Source organism: Bos grunniens, chromosome 18, assembly GCF_055505025.1.
Source record: "Bos grunniens cultivar Pamir isolate PY7600 chromosome 18, Bosgru_T2T1.0, whole genome shotgun sequence".
Lineage (NCBI taxonomy): Eukaryota > Metazoa > Chordata > Mammalia > Artiodactyla > Bovidae > Bos > Bos grunniens.
The window spans coordinates 47,990,506-48,006,114 of NC_141182.1; the positions used below are offsets into that span (position 1 = coordinate 47,990,506).

General features: G+C 48.3%; 1 protein-coding gene across 5 annotated transcripts in view; it reads left to right on the forward strand.

Moving 5' to 3' along the window:
• SIPA1L3 (signal induced proliferation associated 1 like 3) overlaps positions 1-15,609 on the forward strand; it is a 253,345-nt gene that overhangs the window by 103,723 nt on the left and 134,013 nt on the right. The window lies entirely within an intron of this gene.

Genomic DNA, 15,609 nt, shown 5'->3' on the forward strand with positions numbered 1-15,609 from the left:
ATTATTTTTAAAAAATTTTTATTTGGAAGAGTATCAGGGGAAAGACAGAAGTCTGCTTCACTGTCCCTCCCAATACCCACAGTCTGATGTCTGCCCTCCGAAGTAATGACTGTCGGTAGCTGGGTGGGTGTCCAGCCAGACCTCACTTCTTTTCAACTTTTTAATTTTCATTTTTAAAATTTACATCAAGTGAAATTCACTTTTTGGTGTGTAGTTCTTTGAGTTTAGGCAAATGCATGCCATTGTGTACCTGCCACCACGGTTAGGATACAGAATGGCCCCAGCCCCCAACGTGTGGATATGCCGTGTGTCTATAGGCTAAAAATGTGTGAGTAGCTACACAAAATTAAAATATGTGTACACAGTAAGTACTTACCTGTAATATGAAGATTTTTAACATGTTTTGAAGTAGGTTTCTGGGTGTTTGGCTAGTGAGCACCCCCTTTGGTTTCTTTGGCCTAGACCAGAGGAGAGGGCCTCGGGGTAGGGGGTGTCCCAGGTGATACTGGGGCATTCCTAAATGAGAACACCTACCTTTGTTGGCAGGATGCCACAAGGGGCTTGGGAGAGGGGGTGCTGTTTGACCCTTGAAGCACCAAGAGACCCCAATAGTGTGGCAAGTGGGAGAACAGAAGATTCTGGCATCCAGGCTCTGGATGCAAGTAATGGTATTGGCTGAGTTGCAGGGACCAGTCAGTCGAGTCTGGGAACTGAGTGACTCTGCGGATAGAGGGAATTCCCTGGCAGTCCAGTGGTCAGGGCTTCAAGCTCGCACTGCAAAGAGCCCTGGTTTGATCCCTGGTTAGGGAACTAAGATCTTGTGCCCAAAAAACAATTTTTTTTTTAATTAAAAAATTATAGACAGTATCTTCTTCCTTGTTTGTTTCTTGGGTGTCTTCATATTCCTTCATCCTGGTCTATGGATCTGCCCAGGTACGAAAGCTTGTTTGTGGGGCAGTCTCTTGAGACCAGATTTCCATTGTGGGATGCTTCTTGGCCCAATTCTTTGTTAACTTTTTTTTTATTTTAGAGGAATTTTAGACTTATGAAAAGTTACCAAAATAGTACAGAGAGTTCACATTATCTGCCCTTCAATCAGCATCCCCTATTGCTACCACCTTATACAGCTGTAGCACAGCTATCAAAACCAGGAAGTGAACTCTGGCCCAGAACTATGAACTAAGCTGCACACCCGTTTTACTTGTTTTTTCCCTGATGTCCTTTTGCCGTCCCAAGATCCTGTGTGGGATCCCTGACTGCGCTTAGTGGTCCCGCCTCCTTACTCCTCCTCTCGTCCACCTCGGTTCCTCAGTCTTCCCTTGCCTTTTACGACTGTGACACTTCGGGAGAGAGCAGTTCTGTCATTTTGTAGATTGTCGCAACTTGGCTTTCTCTGATATTTCTTCATGACTGCAGCTTATGCGTTATTTGGCGGAACACCTCAGAGGTGAGGTGCTCACCATGGCGCGTGGCACCCACAGGTCCACGTGTCTTACCACTGGTGATGTTAACCTGGATCACTTGGTCAGGTTGCTGTCTGCTGGGTTTCTCCACCGTCCGGTAACTGTTTTTCCCTTTGTAATTGATAGATATCTTGGGAGAGGTGCTTTGAGACCACATGAGTTTCTCCTTAAGCTTGCACCCACTCATTCTGGCACTGGTAGGGTGACTCTTGCATGCAAGTTATTACTGTGGTATTTCCCAATGGTGATTTTTTTTCATGTCCTTCATTCCTTTTACATTTATGAATTGTCCTCATTATTAGTTCTGTAAGGAAGACCTGTCCCTTTCCCCTCATTTATTTCAGTTATCAACATATATTTGTATGGCCTCATGAAGTGAGGTGAAAGTCGCTGAGTCGTGTCCGACTCTTTGCGATCCCATGGACTATACAGTCCATATAATTCTCCAGGCCAGAATACTAGAGTAGGTAGCCTTTCCCTTCTCCAGGGGATCTTCCCAACCCAGGGATCGAACCCAAGTCTCCCACATTGCGGGCGGATTCTTTACCAGCTGAGCCATAGGAAAGCCCAAGAATACTGGAGTGGGTAGCCTATCCCCTCTGTAGCGGATCTTCCTGACCCAGGAATTGAACCAGGGTCTCCTGCACTGCAGGCAGATTCTTTACCAGCTGAGCCACCAGGGAAGCCCTGTGGCCTCATAGGTACTCATTTGAATCTAGCGTGGTAAAGGGGGGACTTCCTTGGTGGTCCAGTGGTTAAGTCTCCACATTTCCAGTGCACCAGGTTCCGGTCCAGTCCTTGATAGGGGAACTAAGGATCCCACATGCCGTGCCGCATGGCCAAAAAAAAAAATTTTTTTTTTTAATTTAGTATGGTAAAAGTTCCAGTTTGTGAGTGAATTCCTAGTATTGCCTCTCAAGCCACAGGAGGACCAGCATTGTTCCCACCTGGTAACCAGTACATCAGGGACTGGAGAGCAGGAGATGGGGTTTCTTGTCCCTTCATTTGTTCCATTCATTCCCTCAGCAAATAGGCATTTGAGTGCCTACTGTTATGTTCCAGGTACTGGGGATTCAGGAATGAACAAGACAGACAAAATCCTTTCCCTGCAGGCACTGACATCCTACTGAAGCATAAAACAACAGACAAATGAGTGAACGTTGGGATAAATACTATAAGGATGAGTAAAGCAGGAAAAGGGACTCACTGGGAGCAACTGGGGGCGATTTTATTTTATTTTTGGCCACACTATGTGGTGTGTGGGATCTTAGCTCCCCAACCAGGGATCGAACCAGTGCCCTCTGCATTGGGAGCACGGAGTCTTAGCTGCTGGATCACCAGGGAAGTCCAAGGGGGCGATTTTAGACCAGGCGATTCAGGAAGGTTTCTCTGAGGAGGCCCTGACCTAATTCTTCCACCTGCCAGCCAGGAGAGCTGAACAAATTAACTCACTTCTGAATAGGGTTTCCGGAATTGTGGCAAACAGGAAAACGTGTTCCCTCTCTGAGGAGCAGCCCCTACTTAGCTCTAGCCCATTTGCCGCCCTGTGGAAGTGCTAAATCTTGCCAGATCTTTTGATATTTTTTTCCCCAATAGAAGACAAAAATGAGGAATTCTTGCCAATCACCTGAACCCAAATTATGGTACATCAGTTAACTTTCAGAGATCAGTGGATGACTATCTTTTGTTCATTTTCATTGTGTTCATTCATTAAGTTACTTTTGTAGCAAAAGATACCAGTTTTGCTGTTTGAGTAAGAATGTAGATTCTACATATAAATATATGTATATATATTCAAGTTTATTAAGTAAGTAATTGTATAATGGGACATATTAATAGATGCAGCTGAAAAGGGAGGGTAGAACACAGAGACTCAGGTTTGGTAAATGCTGCCCTGTCTTGGCCTTCCACGCTTTCTTCTCTGGATCAGGCGTTCTCAGCCAGGGACCTGAACTGAGGCTGGCAGACCATGGCCATGTGCCCTGAGCCATTTGTGTCATGGTGGGTGCAGCAGCCTGGAATGGTTTCAGCTGCAGGAGCAGAAAACCCAGCTCACAGCAGCTTAAATAAATGAGGGTTGCTTTCTGTCCCATAACAACAAACCAAGAGGTACTTGGCTGCCAATGTTAGTTCAGAGGCTGAGTAATGTCTAAGCTGGAGCCTCCTTGCGTCCCTTGGCTTTTCCCTCGTGGTTTCAAAGTTGTTGCTGCAGCTCCAGCCAGAACGCAGAAGGGCGCATCAATGCCAGCAGCCTGTTTTTTTCTCAGGCTCAGCACTCCCAGAATCCCCCTCCTCAGAAGATTCCACTTATGCATCCTTGGCCAGAAATGGGCTATATAACCTCCCCTAGTTCTGAAAGACTATGAAAGAGTTAGTCACTCAGTTGTGCCTAACTCTTTGTGACCCCATGGACTGTAGCCCACCAGGCTCTTCTGTCCATGGAATTCTCCAGGCAAGAATATTGGAGTGGAGAGCCATTCCCTTCTCCAGGGGGGGTCTTCCTGACCCAGGGATCGAACTCGGGTCTCCTGCATTGCAGGCAGATTCTTTACCATCTGAGCCACCAAGGAAGGTGAGAAGTTTCGTTTAGCTTTTCAACATCTGAGGAGGAAGCCAGAGAAAAGGGGAATCAAGAGTGTAAGTGGGTTAGCCAGCCAACAGTGTCTGGCTCCGCAGGGGAAGAAAAACAATAATAATGAACATTAATGGGTGCTGATTTGGTGCCAAGGCCTGCTGTAAGCACTTTACGCGCATGATCTCATTCACTCCTTCCACCCACCCTGTGAGGTCGCTGCTGTGATCTCCCCACTGGAATGACTTAGAAACTGAGGCACCGAGAGCTGAAGCCCTTTGCCAAGTAGAGGCACTGGAGTGGGAGCTTTTATTTATTTATTTTTATTAAAAAAAAAAAAAGATTTTGTTTTGGCTCTGCTGGGTCTTCACTGCTGCAGGCAGGCTTTCTCTAGTTGTGGTGCGTGAGCTGCTCGTTGCGATGATGCCTCTTGTTGCAGAGCATGGGCTCTAAGGCACACAGCTTTCAGTAGCTGTAGCACTTGGACTCAGTGGCTGCAGCTTCCAGGCTCTGGAGCACAGGCTCAGTTGTTGTGGCACACTGGCTTCGTTGCTCCAAGCATGTGGGATCTTCTCAGATCAGGGATCAAACTGGGATCAGAGATCAATGTCTCCTGCATTGGCAGGTGGATTCTTTACCACTGAGCCACTGGGGAAGCCCTGGAGTGAGAATCTTTACAGTGTCTCCAGAGTGCTCACTCTTAGCCACTGCATTTGGTTGCTTCGTAAAAGGTCCTGGGGTTCCAGACTGCTAGCTGTCTGACCTCAGCTTAAATTCTTCTAGGAAGGGAGGAATTGGGCAACATATTTGCTTTGGGGAAGTTTTGATCATTAAAAAGCTTCCTTGTGAATCACATCCGCTCTGTGTTCACATCTCAGTGGTTCTGTTCCCATCCTGGTGAGGGGCACTGGTCACACACCTTCCTCCTGGGGGCTGTTTGTGGCTTGCAGATGGCGGAGTCATCTCCTGATCTCCTTTTCCAAACAAGCTGTGCCTGTGCTTTCAACTCTTCTTCCCAGAATGGTGCTTCCAGCCTTCCTTCCTTTCTTGGGGTTCTGCTGATGGACTCAACACATATTTAATATGTCCCTCCTTGGTACCCATCTCTGTAGTGTAGTCGTGTGGGTGAGATGGCCCCCATGGCTGAGTGGGCCCTGGACTCAGGGGGTTCCTCATGTAGTGAGGGAAGCAGGCCCTCAGACAGTCACAGCCCAGGCTGTATGGGGCAAACTCAGGAGGTGCCCAGACAAACGTGGGGGGGGTCAAGGAGGTCTCCTGGGAGCAACTAGGACCCTTGAAGAAGGAATGGCAATCATCAAGGGGCAATTTCTCTCTCTCCTCTAACTCCCCTTTCTTCAGGGAAACTCACTGCAGCTCTCATTGCTCAATGTCCACTACCTTCCTGTTGGATGAAGGGTTTGGACTTGGGTTTCCATCTGTCCATCCAGTGAACAGATCCCATTTGGGCTCTGGGCTCCCAGGGCTGCCCTCTTGGATGGGGAGTATTTGGGGAAAGCTTTGTAGGTGCACAGGCCAGAGCGATGAGAGTGCTGAGAGGCCACAGGGCCCTGGGAACTCTGAGGAGAGACACCTGACACCGACTTGGGGCTTCAGGGCCAGCTTCTTGAAGGAAGTAAAATCCATCAGAGCAGGCTGACACAGTGGCCAAGAGTACAGGCTCAGAGTCCAGCCCACCTGGGGTCTAGTCTTAGCTTGATCACTGATGAGCCCCAAGTGGGGACCCTAACTCTGGAAGCTTCTGTTTTCTCCTAAGATTGTCTTGGGAATTACAACATGACTATGAATGTTGGGGGCTTCCTTGGTGGCGCTGATGGTAAAGAACCTGCCTATCAGTACAGGAGACAGAAGAGATGCACGTTCAATCCCTGGATAGGGAAGATCCCCTGGAGGAGGAAATGGCAACCCACTCCAGTATTCTTGCTTGAAAAATCCCACGAACAGAGGAGCCTGGCAGCCTATAGTCGATGGAGTAGGACACAACTGAACAGCAACAACACAATGAATCTCAAGTACTTAATGGCCGAAGTAGTCACATAATAGATGAGATGGCCGTGGCGGTGGCGGTGATGGTGGCCACTTTCATTCATTAGCCTTTATTGCATGTCAGAAGTTAGGCATCCTTTAGTCGCCAACCTATAAGATAATAATAAACACTCACTGCTGCTGTTAGGATTGTTTATTCCTCAGATATGAGTGTTTACCTTTCGCCCAGCTCCGAGCTAGCAGGGTGCCTGGACTGTGCTCTGAAAACAGCTGAGACCTGGGCCAGACATTTTATGGGAGAATAGAGGAGTTTGTTCAGTGTGTATTGGAAGCCCAACAGCTTTCAGTCTCCCAGTCCCCTTTCCATCTAGTCCCCGGGCCTTTCAGCGAGCTCTAGCCTCCAACACATAGGCTGCCCTTGACCTCTGTGGCCAGAACGCATGGATGCCCTCTCTGCTCAGCCCATCAGCCGAGTCCCAAATTAGACCTGACAGTGTGATTTATTCTCTGGGATGGAGCCGGGAGGGCAGAGCCCCAGTGGGTGATTCCAAGGGAAGGTTGTCAGCCCGAATTAGCCCAGGCCCTTCATGCAGCCTTGCAGTTTCAGCTTCCACTAGCTAATAGGGTTTTCCAGGGTGTTGCTGGCTTTGGAGCGGCCTCCTCCCGACTCCCAGGGGCCAAGCCTTGGCTGTGAGCCCTAAGGGGCTGCGTTTGATGAGGGCCCCGAGGCAGGCTCTGTCTGAAGGGAGTGGGGGCTCTGGGTCCTTTCATCTGCTGCAGCAGGCACTGAAAGTGGCGATGCCCCAGCGAGAGTTATTCAGTCTCCCCCTCTCATCCTTTCAGTGAGTTCAGTACTGGCAGCTGAAGCCACCTCCCTGCTCCTCACCTCCCAGTCTGTAATCACAGTTGTCTCTGCCTTCATTCATCCACGGAGAATGCCAGTGAGAGACAAGATTCGGCTGCAAGAGCAAATTAACCCTGAGATCCTAGAGGTTGCATGCAACAAATGTTGACTTCTTACTCATGACCCAAGTCAGGTCTGCTGGGGTCTTTACCTCGAACCTCAGGAACCCAGGATTGGTGGGGGGAGTGTGGGGGGTGTGAGAGGCTCCCATGTCTTGAACAGCGGGAACATGCAGACTCCAAGGTCACCACTGCAGGGCACGGGAACTAGAGGGTCACACAGCAGAGCTTAGATGCCAAGGCCAGAGTAACACAGTCCACCTCTGCACACCCGGAACTAGCTGCATGGCCTTGCCTAACTGCAAGGGGCCGGGATGTGGGTGCTCATGGGTATTCAGTGAGCAGTAAATATCCGCCACTGTAGGCAGATGTGGTATTTATTAAACACCTACTGTGTGCCAGTTCTCATAAGGGGGCTCTGAAGATACAAAGGGGCCCTTGCCTTCTTGGGGCCCGTGGTTCCATGGAGGAAACACAACCTCAGTAAGTAATCACTGAATGATCCAAGTTATTACCTCTGCACTACGTGCCCTGATGGGGGAACTAGGAGAGCCTGTCCAGGGGGGATCTGTCCCGTTCAGAGAGGTCAGAGGACGTCTCTCATACAGACTGCCATTTGAGGGGAGGCCTGAGGACGTGTGGCTCCCCAGGTGGCTCAGTGGTAAGGAACCCGCCTGTCAATGCAGGATACGTGGGTTCAATCTCCAGGTCAGGAAGATCCCCCTGGAGGAGGAAATGGCAGCCCGCTGCAGTGTCCTTGCCTGGAGAATCCCATGGACAGAGGAGCCTGGCAGGATACAGTCCACAGGGTCACACAGAGTCAGACACAACTGAGCATGCACACGCATGTACGGAAGGCTGTGTAGACCTTCATGGATCAGGGCACATGCCCAGTAAAGGAAACAGCATCAGCGAGTTCTGGATGTGGGAAGGAGCTTGACTTGGAAGGAACTGGAAGGCGGCCAGCCTAACGGCAGGATCCTGAGCTGGGGAGAGGAAGGTGGAGGCAGACCGTGCAGGGTCTGCGTGGTTGTGGGGAGGAGTTCGGTATTTGTTAACACCTACCTTTTGGAGCTGTTGGAAAAATTACATGAGCTCAGTCATTCTTTCAGCAAAGGCTTGTTTCAGCTCTTTGGCAGGCAGCGTTTCAGGTCCACGGGACCTAGTGAGAACAAGATGGACACATGTTCCTGTCTCATGTAGCTGGCATTCTGGAAGGTTGTGGGAGACAGATAAGCAAGAAAACCAAGTAGTATCATTTTACCTGGTGCAAAAACTTCTGACCAGTGAAACAGGGTAATTTAATAGAGAGCATTTAGTTCAGATGCTTTTGGCCATGAGTAACAGAAAACCTGATTGGTACCGACTTAAACTGTCAGGAGATGTGTGGGCTCCCCAAGTCCAGGCGTTCTCGGGGCTGAGGACTTAGCTGCTCAACGTGGCGTGGAGAACCCAGGTTCACCCTGCGGCAGCTGTGCTGTCCATGATGCACCTACCTGCATCTTAAGACAGGTCCCTCCCGTGATCACTGGGTGACATTCGGGACATCGCAGGCAGTCTCGGGTGGAAGCAGAAGCTTTTTCAAACTCTGTGTGCCCCAGGGATCTCCTTCAGCCCACCTTTGTGGGCTGTAAATTGTAGGGCCCATGGGAGAGCAGGAAGGCGGCTTCTGCCAGAGTCCAGATGGCAGAGGATGGAGGACAGAACCAGAGTTGGGGGAGTGCAGGGTGAGGAGCGGGCAGGTTAACAGGCAGAATGGCTGGGGCTTGCTAACAGCACGGCTGCTGGAAAGAAGAGATGCTGAGCACACACGCTCGCATGCGTGCACACACAAGGATGTCCGCCTTGTACTGCGTCCTTCTCTTGTAAAAATAATGGTGCACATTTGCATATTGCTCTGAGAAATCTTGCAGGAAAGAAACCTGCTTCTCTGACGATGGAACCTTTTGCTTTTCTAAAATGCACTTAGTAATCTGTTCTACAGAAAAATTTGAAAACTTTTGCTTTAATGGTGTCTCATCTTCGTGGAACCTTAGAGTCACATGGGGATCTTTAAGAAACCCCAAGGCCGAGGCCCCACCCCAGAGCATTTCACTAGAGTCACCAAGGGAAGGACCAGGCGTAGGATGGGTTTTTTTTTAAGCTTCCCAGATGTTTCCGGGGTGCGGCTGAGGGTGGGAACTATTGTTTTATTGTGTCCTTTGGTGAGCCTCACATTATAAAACTGTATTGTTTTTCTGTGTGTCTGATTATCAAAGTAATAACCTGCTTGCTGTTTAAAAAAAAAGAAAGATCAAAGGACCTAGACTCTGCCAAGATAATCATTTTTTCAAGCCTGATGTGTTCCTTCCAGATTAAAAAAAAAATACTTGAACTTAAAAATATATATATATATTGTATAAAATATTATATATGAAGTGTGTGAAGTGTGAAAGTCGCTCAGTCATGTCCGACTCTAGGCCAGAATACTGGAGTGGGTAGCCATTCCCTTCTCCTGGAGATCTTCCCAACCCAGGGATCGAACCCAGGTCTCCCTCATTGCAGGCGGATGCTTCACCATCTGAGCCACCAGGGAAGCCCAAGAATACTGGAGTGGGTAACCTATCCCTTCTCCAGTGTATCTTCCCGACCCAGGAACCAAATCAGGGTCTCCTGCGTTGCAGACTGAGCTACCTGCTGAGCTACCAGGAAAGCCCCCAATATTTTATACACACACACACAAACACACAAGCCCCTAATATTATATATATGCGTGTGTATATATGTATATCCCAAAGCAAAGTGAGCAACTGAACTGAAAGCAAAGTGATTCCCCATCTTTCCAGAGAAAAGATTTTTTTTTTAAGTTTTGGGGTCTGCTTGAAATATTTAGGGATATTGATGACATAATCAGCAGCCTAACTATATTTTCCAACTTAATAATTTTGTGACACATTTAGAATCATGATATTAAAAATGTTGAATTCAAAATGTGGCTTAGATCCTCTCACTTGGTAAACTCACTCATACTCTTCATGGACCTCCTCCTCATCATTGGAGCCCCTTTTCAGTCATCGATGCACGTTTCCAGAATACACGTTTCCACCTACCTCTAAAGTGCTTGTGATGCAGCACTTCTTGAGTCTGTGTATTAAGTCATTTCTGGAAACTGTATCCCAAATAGTCTTATATCATTAGACAATTTTTTTCAAATTCCCCTTTTAGTTGTGTGTTGGTGATCTCTAACGTACAGCCAATAACTTTTACTATGTCACATTAAGAAAGAAAAAAAAACAGATTTTATTTTAAAAGGCAATTACAGAAAATGAATAAATGAAAAAATATGAACATATAAAAGCGGTTACATAAGCATTCATTTTTTGAGTCAATCAGACTAATGATTCCAATATGAATAATAAATGACAGTTTAGGAAAATACAGTTTCATCCCACACAGTGCAGCACTTTGCCTCAAGACGGTTTTCAGTCTTACTTTACACAGCCTTTTTTTTCAGTTTTCAAAATTTTAGTTTAAATGCCCCTTCCATGTTCAGTAAGACTTTTTTACATTGAGTATTTTGTTTAAATTAAATTATTCTTTTGCCCCATCTTGCTTTCTGTCTTTAAAGGGCCTCTTTAAGTGACTTATAACACTTGGAATTGTGAAATCAAGCCCCCCAGAACGGTTCCTGAGTCTGTTATACTATATCCTTCCTTTTTTATTGTTGCCAAAGCTAGCATCACTGAAATCTTTAGATGCTGCTGTGGCTTTTTCCCAGATGGCTCTTTGTTCAAAAGAAAATTATGTGAAAACTCTTTATTTCTGAAGATTATTTTTGAGGGGGGATATCTTACTTTATAGTTGGGTAGATCTTATATTCAAACTAAATTAATTAGGTTAAACACACAGAGTTTGCTCAGTGGTATTTGTATTTGATCTTCCTGCCATGAGCAATAACTCCTTGGAAAGCCTGAGTTTTCTCTTTCCCAACTTAATCTCATTCATTCATTCAATATTGATTAATCTCCTATTAGCTACCCTAAGCGGAGAAGGCGATGGCACTCCACTCCAGTACTCTTGCCTGGAAAATCCCATGGACGGAGGAGCCTGGTAGGCTGCAGTCCATGGGGTCGCGAAGAGTCGGATTCAACGGAGCAACTTCACTTTCACTTTTCATTTTCATGCATTGGAGAAGAAAATGGCAACCCACTCCAGTGTTCTTGCCTGGAGAATCCCAGGGACGGGGGAGCCCGGTGGGCTGCCATCTATGGGGTCACACAGAGTCGGACACGACTGAAGCGACTTAGTAGCAGCAGCAGCACCTACCCTAAGAACCAGGCTTCCCAGGTGGCTCAGTGGTAAAGCCACCTGCCAGTGCAGAAGAGGCAAGAGATGCAGGTTCAATCCCTGGGTCAGGAAGATTCCCCTGGAGGAGGAAATGGCAACCCACTTCCGTATTCTTGCCTGGGAAATCCCACAGAGATGCCTAGTGAGCTACAAGCCATGGGGACCCAAAGAGTGGAACATGACTGGGCAGCTGAGCATGCACAAACGCACCCTAAGAACCAGTGAAGAGTCGTGAGACAAAAGGCCTGTGTTGGAATCCCAGCCTTCCTACCCGTGTGAGTGTGGCCACGGCACATAACCTGCCTGTGCCTCAGTGTTCCCATCTGTAAACGGAGATGATATCACTACCTCCCTTGTAAAGTGGTTGTTGGGATTCAGGAGTTTAATACAGATCCACAGTCCCAGGTGGAATGTTTTCCAAACAGTCGCAAAGTCCTGTCCATCTCTTTCCGATCTGATGAACTGCTGCACGCTGGGCTTCACTGTCCTTTGCTGTCTCCTGAAGTTTGTTCAGATTCCTGTCTGTTGAGTCAGTGATGCTATCTAACCCTTCATTATTATTATTGTTTAAATAATAATATTTTTTAAAAATAACCCTTTGTATCATATTATATTAAATAATAATATTATGATTTAAATAACCTTTCATTATTATTATTTGAAGCACATACCTCACTATCCTTAATCATCATGTGGAAATGCACATGGTAACCATGAGATGCCATCACACACCCACCTCAGTAGCTGAAATCAAAAGACAACACAGGAGGAGATGAGGTCAGAGTTACATGTGAGGCCTCATAGGGACCATGGCTTTTTCCTCACTGTGTTGTGGGAGGGCTCTGAGCAGAGGAGGGAGACGGTCTGCCTCAAGTTTGGCTGTGTGTGGGAGTAGGGCTGGGAGCTCCTGCTTTGGTTCATGGTCCAGGCTGGCGGGGAGCTGTGGGGAGGACCAGGGAAGTGGGCAGATCCTCACCATAATTTGAGGGTGGGGCCAATACTAACTTTGAATGGACTGGATGTGGGGGTGAGAGAAGAGGGTGGAGGGTGGCACCAGGTGAAGAGTGAAGGCGTTGAGTTGAGAATCAGAAGAGTGGAGGTGTGCAAGGAGCAGGTGAAGGTGGTGGGAAAACCAAAGATAGAGCTGATGGGAATGGATTCAAGAGAAACATGACTTTTTTTTTGTTAAAGAGGAGTTTTAAAGGTATACAGAAAAACGATCATAAAGTACAGAGAGTTCTCACAAACTCCATCTCTCCCCACCTCACAGTTTCCCCTTTTTTTACATTCCTATTAGCATGGTATGTCTTTTTAAATCGATGAACCAGTACTGATTCGACATTATTAACTGAAGTCTGTAGTGTATCGTTAGGACTCATGCCTTGTGTTCTACATGCCATGGGTCATAACACTTGATATGTATCAACCATTACACTGTCATACAGGGTAGCTCCAGAGCCCTGTGCTCCACCTATTGGGTCCCACCCCTCCACCAACCATCACCTCCTCAACCACTATTGATCTCTACTAAAGAAAAGCAGGACTTTTTGTCCATCCCCCCAGCAGACATGAGCCTGTGAAAATGCGGCTCCACGTGTTTTGTTTGTTGCTGTGTCTCTCGTGCTCCGGCCATGCCTAACGCACAGTAGCTGCACAGTAAGACTTACCTGGCGGTCCAGTGGTTAACACTCTGGACTGGGGACACAGGTTCAATCTCTGTTGGGGAACTTGCTGCACTGTATGGCCAAAAGATGTGAATAAAAAATAATATGCTCAGTTAGTGTCTTCTTGGATTGGAGAGGCTTTAGAACCTGAAAGGGCTTCCCTGGTGGCTCAGATGGTAAAGAATCTGTCTGCAATGCAGGAGAGTCAGGTTCAATTCCTGGGTTGGGAAGATCGCGTACAGAAGGGAATGGCAACCTTCTCCAGTATTCTTGCCTGGAGAATTCCATGGACAGAGGAGCCTGGCGGGCTATAGTCCATGGGTTCATAAAGTCAGGCACGACTGAGTGACTAACACTTCTAGAACCAGAAGGAGCCCTTGGAATCAGAAGCTGTACATAAGCAGCGTGTGACACAAATGTGCTCTCTGGACCTGGGCTTCTGCTCCCCCATGGGCTCCACTCCCCTCTACCTTGGAAATTAGGGGGCGGGAATAATCAGAAAATACCTCCAACATCTATGTCCCCCCTCACCCCCAAACTAACCATTTTCAGAGTGCCTGGTCCCATGGGCAGGACTGACATGACTTCCCCATCTGTAAATTAGGGTTGTAATAGTATTGACCTCACAGGGCTGTGGTGAGGGGTCACTGAGATAATGCTGTGAAAACATCGTAGGTGTTTAATAAACGTGATGAGCTGTTGTTAAAAGTAATAATGTCACTGCCATTATTCTGACTTCACAGCACTTCCCATGTGCTAAGGGAAGATACATATCAGATAATCACTCAGATAACAACATAATTTAAACTGGTGGTTAAACTCTAAAGGAAAATTTCAGAATGCCTTGACAGAGAGTTAACAGGTGGGCCCTTACTGGAGTAGGGCTGGGAGAGTCTGAGAAGCCTTTTCTGGAAAAATGACCCATTAACCTAGACTTAAGGATTAAGTAGGAGCTCGCCCAAGGGTGAGCTGGAGGCCGGGTGTTTTGGGGGCAGGAAGAATAGCCTGTTCAGAGGCCTTGCGTTGTGGCGGAGGGGAACAGAGGCCCATGTGCCCTGAGCAGAGAGATGGGGGGAAGGGTCATTCCAGACCTGGTGAACCATCCATAACGATCGGTCTTCTTCCGGTGGCCCCTGAGAACTGAGGAAGGGTTTTAAGGAGAGAAGTGACCCCTGCTGGCTTGGTTCCTTAATGCCTGTGTGCAGCGCACTTTCACAGCCTGGCCTCCCGACTGCCTTCCTCCCCCGGGACAGTTTATACCAGAGACTGCAAGGCAGGGTCAAGGTCAGAGACTCCAACCCTCCCTGCCACCTCGTGGTGCTTTGTGTGGCCCTCTGGCTGTCCGTCTGCAGGGCTGGAAGGAGCTTTACATAAGAAGGTGCCCCCGTTCCAGACTCATCAACCCTGAGGAAAGAAGCAGCTTGCGGATCCATCTCAGGCCACAGGGAGGCCCACAAAACAGGTCACTGCAGCAGGGCCTCTTCCTCAGAAAGGCTCGGGGCCTCGCTGACTCACCATCCCCTCCTCTCAGAGAAGGGACCCGGCCCCACCCGTTTCCCTGTTTCTTTTGTAAGATGCCCACCAGCAGGCTTCTCTCGGTTCCCTCTTGTGTGCCAGGCCCAGGAGAGACCGGGGACAGCAGTGGGGAGGAGAGATTCCAGATGACCTTGGTCTCCTCAGCCCAGGGCAGGAAACGGCTATTTTGTGGCCCAAGAGTTTGGGGAGGCCCCTGTGCCCGGCCCTTCTGAGAGGACTCAGGTGATTCCTCCAGCCTGGGGAATGGTGTCAGATTTCCGGGGTGCAGAGAGGCCCACGTACCCTGAGCAACTCCTCTGACCCTGCCCTGGAGTCTCCCCTGCTGGTTTTTGGGTAAGTGGAGGCCTTGCTGTCCCCTCTTCCGCTGTGTCCCTGTCTGGCAGTTCCCAGAGCTCCCAGAGGGGAACTCTGACCTGTGGAGAGGCTGGCGGCGGGGCGGGGGGGGTCTCCCTTCTGAGCACTTAGGGACACTCTGTCTCAGGAAGCCCACAAAACTTTGAGCTGTGGCTTCTCATCATTGCTGCCTGGGGTGTTGAGAGGCTTAGAGAGTCTTTTAAACTGATGGATTCCACACCCAGGGTCTGTGCTGCTATTATCTTGCTCAGTCCTCCCAACAGCCCTGGGAGATGGGATCTCGTAAGAAACCGATGAGGAAACCAGGGCACAGGTCCGTGAGGGCGCTTGCCTCGGCCCTGCAGCTGGGAAGTGGTGGATGTGAACCTGGGCCGTGTGGTTTCCTAATCACCGGCTGTGCCTCTGGCCTGCCTGCCCTTATCACAGCACTCTGTTTATTTTCTTCTTAGCACTACTCAGTTTGTTGACTTGTGTATTGCCTATCTACACACTCTTTAGGATGCAAGCTCCTATTTGATGATACGAATTACACTTCTTGTTTGCTGCTCAATAAACATCTGTTGAATGAATGATGACAAGGATGTGGAGGAACTGGATCACTCCCACTTTGCTGGTGGGAATGTCATGTGGTACAGGCACTCTGGAAAATAGATTGGTAAATTCTTAAAAACTAAGTGGGCAACTCTCATATGCTCTGGCCGTTTGACTCTTGGGTGTTTATCCCAGA